The sequence below is a fragment of the Aethalodelphis obliquidens genome, unplaced genomic scaffold (genome assembly GCF_003676395.1).
Source record: "Aethalodelphis obliquidens isolate GAN/ISIS:26980383/991018 unplaced genomic scaffold, ASM367639v1 scaffold39, whole genome shotgun sequence".
NCBI lineage: Eukaryota > Metazoa > Chordata > Mammalia > Artiodactyla > Delphinidae > Aethalodelphis > Aethalodelphis obliquidens.
Window position 1 is genome coordinate 2,961,778 of NW_020837983.1, and position 9,549 is coordinate 2,971,326.

General features: G+C 34.9%; 1 pseudogene across 1 annotated transcript; it reads left to right on the forward strand.

The window, feature by feature from the left end:
- Positions 1-2,517: 2,517 nt before the first annotated feature.
- On the forward strand, positions 2,518-8,634 carry LOC113633256 (ATP synthase F(0) complex subunit B1, mitochondrial pseudogene; annotated as a pseudogene). Its single transcript, XR_003438124.1, has 2 exons — positions 2,518-2,570; positions 7,493-8,634. The product of XR_003438124.1 is annotated as an ATP synthase F(0) complex subunit B1, mitochondrial pseudogene (transcript).
- Positions 8,635-9,549: the final 915 nt, after the last annotated feature.

The following is a 9,549-nucleotide window of genomic DNA, read 5'->3' on the forward strand; positions in this document are numbered from 1 at the left end:
TTATATAAAATCAAATATGAACTGCCTTGTCCTCATGCCCTTTATATTCAGTCTCTTTCTATTGGACTCCAGTTTGTATATTGCTTCCAGGAGCTCTCTGTCACAGTGCCACTTGGCTCATGAATTTACAGTGACTTCCATTTCTTCAAATCCATTATGCAGATATCAGGATCTCCATTAAACCCAATGTATTTTTCCCAACTCACATCTCACTCTTCCTACAGGGTCTTCTATTCTAACAAGGGAAGTAATTTTCTCTCCTCCAGTCCTTACCTATTCTCTTATAATTCTTTGTATTTTCTATCCTTCAAACCAAAGTCTCCACTTCTTTCAAAGCTCATATTAGGGTTCACTGGGTATAAGAAGCATTTGCTTATTAAGTTTACCTTACTTAAACTTTGGTATTTTATTTTATCATAATATATACTCTCTTAAACTTCCATATAGCCTTAGACTTTTTTCCAAGTTGACTCATATATGTGTAGGTTTCTGCCCTAATTACATAGTAAATTCCTGGGCAACATATTTTACTTCTTTTATATTCTCTTTGAGCCTCAAAATGGAAGCTTGAATACATAGGAGGCACTCAAGTAATGCTTATAAAACAGATGATGACATCCCCCTACTGTGACTCCCTATTATAGAGCAATAAGAATTGGTTTTGTAATAGAGCAAATGTTTAATTTTTGTGGTTTTTAATTAATAGTGTATATAAAATTCCATAATTCATATTACTCAGAGTTACAGTGCACTGTGTCTTAATATGGGAATTTTAGGGTAAATTATTTTACATTTATAAACATTTCTACCTATTCCATTTATTTGGGGTGAGAAAGAGTTAGGTTGCTGCTTTGGTTGGTAGTGGAGTACCAGAGAGATTCAAATAAAATTGGACTGCTTATTAGCACAGGAACATTTTAGGTTCAATCAGCAGAGCACAGTTTTCCAAAGCTAGGTCCATGGGTGGAAGGAGCAGATGTTAATCTATAGAATCCTACCACAGGCATATAAGTAGCTATATAGATATTATTATAGGTATAAGTACACAGATAGTTATATAGTTAGCAGTTAGTTTATATTAACTATAATATAACTATATTATAGTTAATATAAACTCCTGTAGGTAGTAGTGAGTAGAACCTTTATTTCATATACAGCTGTCTTATTTAGCATCAAATCTTTGGTTAGGCAAAATGTTGTTGTGTGGTCTTTTATCAATGTCACTGAGATTCTAATAACTTTTTAAGGATGACTTGTTCTATGCCCCAGATCTTATTTCCTTGTGTTTCAACCCAACAGTGAGTATTCTATTGATGACTGTTCTGCATACTGAATGGAGAGCGTTTTGTTTAAAAAGACCTATTTTTCTTTCAAACCAGTGGGGATATCATGTGCCAGATGGTTAATTCCCATGAGTTAATGAGGGTACCCACACACTTCATGATTTGAAATATCCTGCGGACATGTCCTTTGGTGAAAGGATTGCTAGATTTTAATTTACATCTGTATAAAGTACATATTTGCTTTTTTTCTGCTGATACCTGGAAAAATAAATTTTTATTCATAATGCGTGAAATATATGCCGTTTTAGTTATATAGTCCTCTGATGTTTGTGACTTAAATAATTTACAGAAATATAAATTCTGGTCACACTTTAAGATTACATTTTAATTATCAATTGCATTTAAATTAGAGAGTGAGAACACAGCTTTCTGATGTATGTGTGAAGGGTAATAGTTGGCAATATTCAAATGAATAATTCTTGTGTCCCTGTGTCAATAAGATTTATATTTTTAACTAATGGAAGTTCTTTATCACATCCAATTAATGGGCTAATAATTTATAGCTATTTAAGATGAAGGCGATTCTTGTAAAGCAGTAATGCTAAAATGTCCAAAGATTGGCAAAGGTAGAAAATAACATTTGAATCTGTTTTGAGAAAAGCCTAAAATAAAATTCATCAGTACATTAGATATTTTCAAGTAGTTGGGTAAGGATAGTTGATCCATATAGCTGAGTTTATATAATAGTTTATGCTGTAGTGATTCCAGGATATAAAGGCTGAACATAAAAAACAAATTCATAATAAAATATTTATACTAACAAACAATATATTTATAGGTTTTTAAACATAAAGAATAAAATATTTTTATAATACTCTACAAATGACTGTAATTTGTATATGCAAAAAAATTATATGGGTTATTAGCAGCCTACAGTCCATGGTGCTGACCACAACCTCTGTAGCTAAGCAAAATACTCAGAAGTTTCAGGGCTTCAAGGTAAGACAGATAGTCCATCTCTAGGTGCTAGAATCACTTCAGGTTTTTTATACCCTGTCTCAATTTACAATAACTTGGACTGGCATAACTCCTTGTTTTGTTAGGTGAGAATGAGGGAGGCATCATTTTCTCATTGGGCGATACACCTAAATTTACTCAGGGGATTGACCAAGCAATCAAGTCATAAGGTTGCTGGTAAGAGGATTTCAGGTAACCAAACAACTGATAGGGCTCAATGAAAGCAATAGCTGAACAAACAGATGAAACAAAATCTTGGGTATTCCTTGGGTAAGTAGTTGGGATATGAAGTTCTCTCATTATTTTACATGTTTAGAACAGGACAAACTCAAAATGTTGAAAAATAACTTTGTATCCTGTGTCTTACATACTAGAACGTAAATACTAGGAAAGAGAGAATTTGGGGACAAATTTACAGTGGGAAACTAAATACAATGTAATAGGACTTTTTTTCTGAGAAAAGGAGCTTAATAAAGTAATTAAGTAGTCCTCCTAGCATTTCAACATAGACACACTGAGGCAGGATCAAGATGGTAGAGAAGGAAGACTGTGAGCTCACCTCCTCCTAGTTTTGACACATCAAAACTACAAGTAAGTATATAAAAAGTCTCTCTGAGAATGATCTAAAGACTAGCAGAATGGCTATTCTACAATTAAGGATATATATATATATATAAAAAAAAAAACACTGAGACAGGTAAGAGGGGAAGAGAAGGAATTTAGTCAAGACCTATACCCCCAGTAGGCAACACAAAGTGAAAGGAGATATCTCAAACTTGGAGGTCCTCCCTAAGGAGTGAGAGGTTAGAGTCCACTATGGGCACCCTAGCCCTGGGATCAGTACATGAAAGACAACTCCCCTCTAAATGGTTTTGAAAACAAGCAGGGCTTAGGACCAGGAGAGCCAGAGGACTGTAGAAAACTAAGAATCTACTCTTAAAGGGCACACACACAAATTTACTTGCTCTGAGTCCCAGCACACAGGAATCAGATTGAAAAGTGCTTGACACTCTAGCCAGCCTTCCATGGCTATTCCAGCATGCACCCCAGCCCACAGTAGGCTCTGGCTCCAACACCACTGCCAAAGTAGTGGCTCCCAGCACACTCTGGGAAAAGCCCCAGCTGATGCTGGGCTTTGGCTCTAGTCACCTTCCATCAAGGCAGCAACCCTGGGTGCACCCCAGGAGAAGCCCCAGCCTGTGCCAGGCTTTGGCTTTAACCCCTCCAGCTCCAGATCTCTTCCCCAGACACACCAAGGTGGTGGCCTTGGCATGCACCAGAAAAGGCCTCAGCTGGGGCTTCCTTTAGCTCCAGCACTCTTTCTAAAGCCACCAGACACACTCAGTGTACATAGCAATGCTCCTACACAAGGACATATCTTCAAGACTGGGACAGGTAACTGTTTTGTCTAATTTATAGAGAAAAACACAAAAAGTCAAACAAAATTAGAAAACAGGAATATGTTCCAAGTGAAAGAGCAAGATAAATCCCCTGGGAGGGGGGCAGGGGGGACTAATGATATGGACATAAGTAATTTACCTGATAAAGAGTTCAAAGAAACTGCTACAAAAATATTCACTGACTTGGAAGAAGAATTGAGGAACACAGTGAGAATTTCAACAGAAAAATTTTTAAAAAGTACTTATCAAAGTTGAAAAATACAATAAGTAAAATGAAAAATAGGTTAGTGGTAATCAACAGCAGATTAAATGATACAGAAAAATGCATAAGCAGCCTGGAAGAGAGAATAGCAGAAATCACCCAATCAGAACAGTACAAAGAAAATTTGAAAAAATGAGGATAGTTTAAGGGACTTTAGGGACAACATCAAGAATATTAACATTCACATACAGTAGTTCCAGAAAGAGAAGAGAGAGAGAAAGGGGAAGAAAATATATAAGATGACTTAATGGTGAACAATTTCCCTAACCTGCACTAGGAAACAGACATCCAGGTCCAGGAAGCACAGAGAGTCCCAAACAAGATGAACCCAAAGACATCCACACCAAGACATATCATAATTTAAATGGAAAAATTTAAAGTTAAAGAGAGAATTTTAAAGGCAGCAAGAGAAAAACAAAGAGTCACATACAAAGGAACTCCTTAAGGCAATCAGCTGATTTTTCAGCAGAAACTTTGCTGGCCAAAAGGGAATGGCATGATATAGTTAAAATACTGAAAGGAAAAATACCTACAACCAGGATATCATTCAGGCAAGGTTATCATTCAGAATTAAAGAGAGATAAGAGTTTCCCAGACAAGAAAAACTAAGAGTTCATCACTACTAAACTGGCCTTACAAGAAATGTTAAAGAATCTTCTTTAAGTGGAAAATAATAGGCCATAATAAGAAATATGTTTATATGCAAAGGAAAAATATCTTGTCGGTAAAAGCAAATATATAGCAAAGGCAGTAGATGAACCACATAAAAAGCTAGTAGGAAGATTAAAAGACAAAAGTCATAAAATCACTATAACTGCAGTAAGCAGTTACAGGATACATAAGAAGACGTAAAATATGATATAAAAACATAAAAGTTGGATGCGGGAGTAAAAAATGTAGAGCATTTAGAATGTGTTGAATTTAAACAACTATTGGCTTAAATATATATGTATATTTACATATGCGTATATATATTTTTAAAATCTACATATAGATATAAACATACCTCATGGTAACAAAAACCCAAAAACCTACAATACCTACACACACAAAAAGAGAAAGGAGCCCAAACATGACATTAAAGAAAATCATCAAATCACAAGGGAAGAGGTTAAAAAGAGAAGAAAAGAACAGAGAAGAACTGCAAAAACAATCAGAAAACAAGTAACAAAAGGTCAATAAATACACACTTTTTGATAATCACTTTAAATGTAAATGGACTAAATGCCCCAATCAAATGACACAGGGTAGCTGAATGGATAAAAAAGAAGACCCATCTATATGCTGCCTACGAGAGACTCACTTAAGAGCTAAACACACACATGGACTGAAAGTGAGGGGATATAAAAAGATATTGTATGTAAATGGAAATTAAAAGAAAGCTAGCTGGGGTAGCAATACTCCTATCAGACAATGTAAACTTTAAAACAAAGGCTATAACAAAAGACAAAAGGGCATTACATCATGATAAAGAGGTCAATCCATAAAGAGGATATAGCATTTGTAAACATATATGGACATAATACAGGAGCATCTAAATACATAAAGCAAATATTAACAGACATAAAGGGAGAAATTGAAAGTATGTAATAATAACAGGAGACTTTAATACTCCACTTACAAAAATGGATAAATCATGCAGACAGAAACTCAATAAGGAAACATTGACCTTAAGTGACACATTAGATCGGATGGACTTAATAGACATCTACAGAACATTCCACCCAAAACAGCAGAACATGCATTCTATTCAAGCACACATGGAAGATACTCCAGGACAGATCACATGCTAGGCCACAAAACAAGTCTCAATAAATTTAAGAAGATTAAAATCATATCAAGCATCTTTTCCAACAACAATGTTATGAAAGTAGAAATCAATATCAGGAAGCAAACTGGCAAAAACCTCAAACACTTGGAGACTAAACAGCATGCTACTAAAAAACAAATGGGTCAATGAAGAAATAAAAGAGAAAATCAAAAATACCTTGAGATGAATGAAAATAGAAACACAACTTTCCAAAATCTATAGGATGCAGCAAAAGCAGTTTTAATAAGGAAGTTTGTAGCTATACAAGCCTACTTCAAGAAACAAGAAAAAATCTCAAATAAACAACTTAAATTTACACTTAAAGAAATTAGAAAAAAACAAACAAACAAAAAACAAAGCCCAAAGTTAGTAGAAGAAAGGAAATAATAGAGATCAGAGTGGAAATAAATAAAATAGAGACCAAAAACAATAGAAAAGGCCAATGAAACTAACAGCCGATTCTTTGAAAAGGTAAACAAAATTGATGAATCTTTAGTCAGATTCATATCAAGAAAAAAAAAGAGAATGCAAAGAAAATTAGAAATGAAAGAGGAGTTACAACTGATGTCACAGAAATACAGTCATAAGAAAATACTACCAACAGTTATATGCCATTGAATTGGACAACCTAGAAGAAATGGATACATTTCTAGAAACATACAATCTTCCATAACTGAATCAGGAAAAAATAGAAAATCTAGTATTGAAATTGAATCAGTAATCAAAAAATTCCCAATAAACCAAAGTTCAGAACCAGATGGCTTCACAGGAGATCTACCAAACATTTAAAGAGAAGAGTTAACACATATTTTTCTCAACCTAATTCTAAAAAATTGAAGAGGAGGGAACACTTCCAACTCATTCTTTTTTTTTCAAACATATAATTTTTAAAATAATATATATTTTTAAATTTTCTTTTCTTTATTTATTTATATTTTGGCTGCTTTGGTTCTTTGTTGCTGCACAGGGGCTTTCTCTAGTTGTGGCGAGTGGGGGCTACTCTTTGTTGTGGTGTGAGGGCTTCTCATCATGTGGCTTCTCTTATTGTGGAGCAAGGGTGCTAGGACCACTGTCTTCAGTATTTGTGGCACACAGGCTCAGTAGTTATGGTTCATGGGCTCTAGAGTGGAGGCTCTGTAGTTGTGGCACATAGGCTTAGTTGCTCCACAGCATGTGGGATCTTCTAGGACCAGGGCTCAAAGCCATGTCCCCTGCACTGGCAGATGGATTCTTAACCACTGCACCACCAGGGAAGTCCCAAACTCATTCTACAAATCCAGCATTACCTTGATAATAAAACCAAAGACCCTACCAAAAAAAAAGAGAAAGAAATCACAGGCCAGTATCCCTGATGAACATAGATGCAAACATTTTCAACAAAATATTAGCAAACCAAATTCAACAATACATTAAAAGATTCATATGTCACCAAGTGGGATTTATTTCAGAGATGCAAGGATGGTGCAATATCCACAAATCAATCAATGCAATACACCATATTAACAAAACAAAGGATAAAAATCACATGATCATCTAAATAAATGCAGAAAAAGCATTTGATAAAATTCAACATCCCTTCATGATAAAAAAAAAACTCTCAACAAAAATTGTATAGAGGGTACATACATCAATATAATAAAGTCCATTTATGACAACCCTACAGCTAACATCATACTCAATTGTGAAAACATTATGGAGTTTCCTCAAAAATTAATAATAGAACTGTTACTGGGGCACCAAGACTGCTGCTGTGTAGATGCTACCTGGTGGTACTTTCTGCTGCCACTGCAGCAGTCCCCTCTCTGAAGAGTGCAGCCCTCCTCAGTCCAGGGGTATTACAGGCAACAAGGATCTTTCATACAGGGCCACCAAGTCTTGCCTCTGTACCACCTCTTCCTGAATATGGAGAAAAAGTTCATTTTGGGCTGATCCCTGAGGAGTTCTTCCAGTTCCTTTATCCTGAAACTGGTGTAACAGTAACCTATGTGCTCAGAACTGGGCTTATCTTATATTTACTCTCCAAAGAAATATACGTGATAACTCCAGAGACTTTCTCAACCATATCAACAATAGGATTGCTTGTCTATGTAGTTAAAAAATATGGTGCCTCTATTGGGGAATTTGCTGATAAACTCAATGAGCAAAAAATTGCCCAACTGGAAGAGGCAAAACAGTCTTCCATCAAACAAATCCAGGATGCGATTGATCTGAAGAAGTCAGAGTAGGCACTGGTTCAAAAGCTCCATTACCTTTTTGATGTCCAAAGGAATAACATTGCTATGGCCTTGGAGGTTACTTAATGGGAACGGTTGCATAGAGTATACAAGGAGATAAAGAATCGCCTGGACTATCATATCTCTGTGCAGAATATGATGCATCAAAAGGAACAAGAGCACATGATAGACTGGGTGGAGAAACATGTGGTGCAGAGCATCTATGCACAGGAGGAGAAGGAGACAATTGACAAGTGCATTGCACATCTAAAGCTGCTCGCAAAGAAGGCTAAAGCACAGCCAGTTCTGTAAATGCATCTATCCCAACTGAGAGAGCTAGAAATAGTTGACTGACTAAATGGAAACTAGCCTATGTGACAGAATCTTTGTATATCGCTGTCTACTGAAGTTAGAGTTGATCTTTCTTAAAAATGAAAAGTTTGAGTTTCATATAATGCGAGAAATAAAACAGTCTATTGGCCAGTAAGATGTTTCTCTCATCCTTCTTGCTCTGCATTGAATTGTTCCATGATCACTTCTGAATAAGCAGTTTGCTTTGAATGAAATTTGGTACTGGACTAAAGATTATCAAGTTATAGTTTAAATTTTTAATTAATTCAACCATCTTGCAATAAAGTGACAGTTGAAACAAACAAAGAAATAGAACTGCCATACAAACCAGGAATTCCACTCCTGGGTATTTATCTGAAAAATGAAAACACTAATTTGAAACGATAATGCACTCCTATGTTCATTTTAGCAATATTTATTCAATACAATAGCCACAATATGGATGCAACCTAAGTGTCCATTGACAGATGAATAAATAAAGAAGATGTGGTTACTATTAGCCATAAAAAATAATGAAAGTTTACCATTTTTGACAACACGGATGGGCCTAAAGGGCCTTATTTATGTGAAATAAGTCACACAGAGAAAGACAAATACTGTATGTTTTCATTTATATGTGGAAATTGAAAAACAAAACAAACAAATATAATAAAACAGAAAGAGATTCACAGACACAGAGAAAAATCTAGTAGTTGCCAGAGGGTAATGGGTGAGCAGATGTGTGAAATCGGTGAAGGGTCTAAGAATTTCAACCTATCAGTTATAAAATAAATAAGTCAGAAGGATATAGTGTAAAACACATAGTAATAGGGTAATAACTTTGTATTTTTCATAATCTATAAAAGTATGGAATCACAGCTTTGTACACCCAAAACTAATATAAGATTGGCAGTTAACTCTACTTCAATACAAAAAAGAAAAAAAAAAAAAGAAAGAAATCAATTCAATAAATCACTTAAAAAGAAGGCAAAAAATACATAGACACATTAAGGGTGTACTAAGGGTGTTTAATAAGATAAAGTAAAATCAAATAGCATTTAAACAAAAGTATAAGAAAAGTCTTCATGTTAAAAAAACTTTAAAGTTATTAAATGTCATTCAGAGTAAAATAAATGAAGCTAGGTTTTTTGGTATCCATTTAATGTTGGACTTTAGAAAAGATTCGTTAATAACTGGCTGAGGAGATAAAACTAGAAGCCATGTGGGTTTTTTA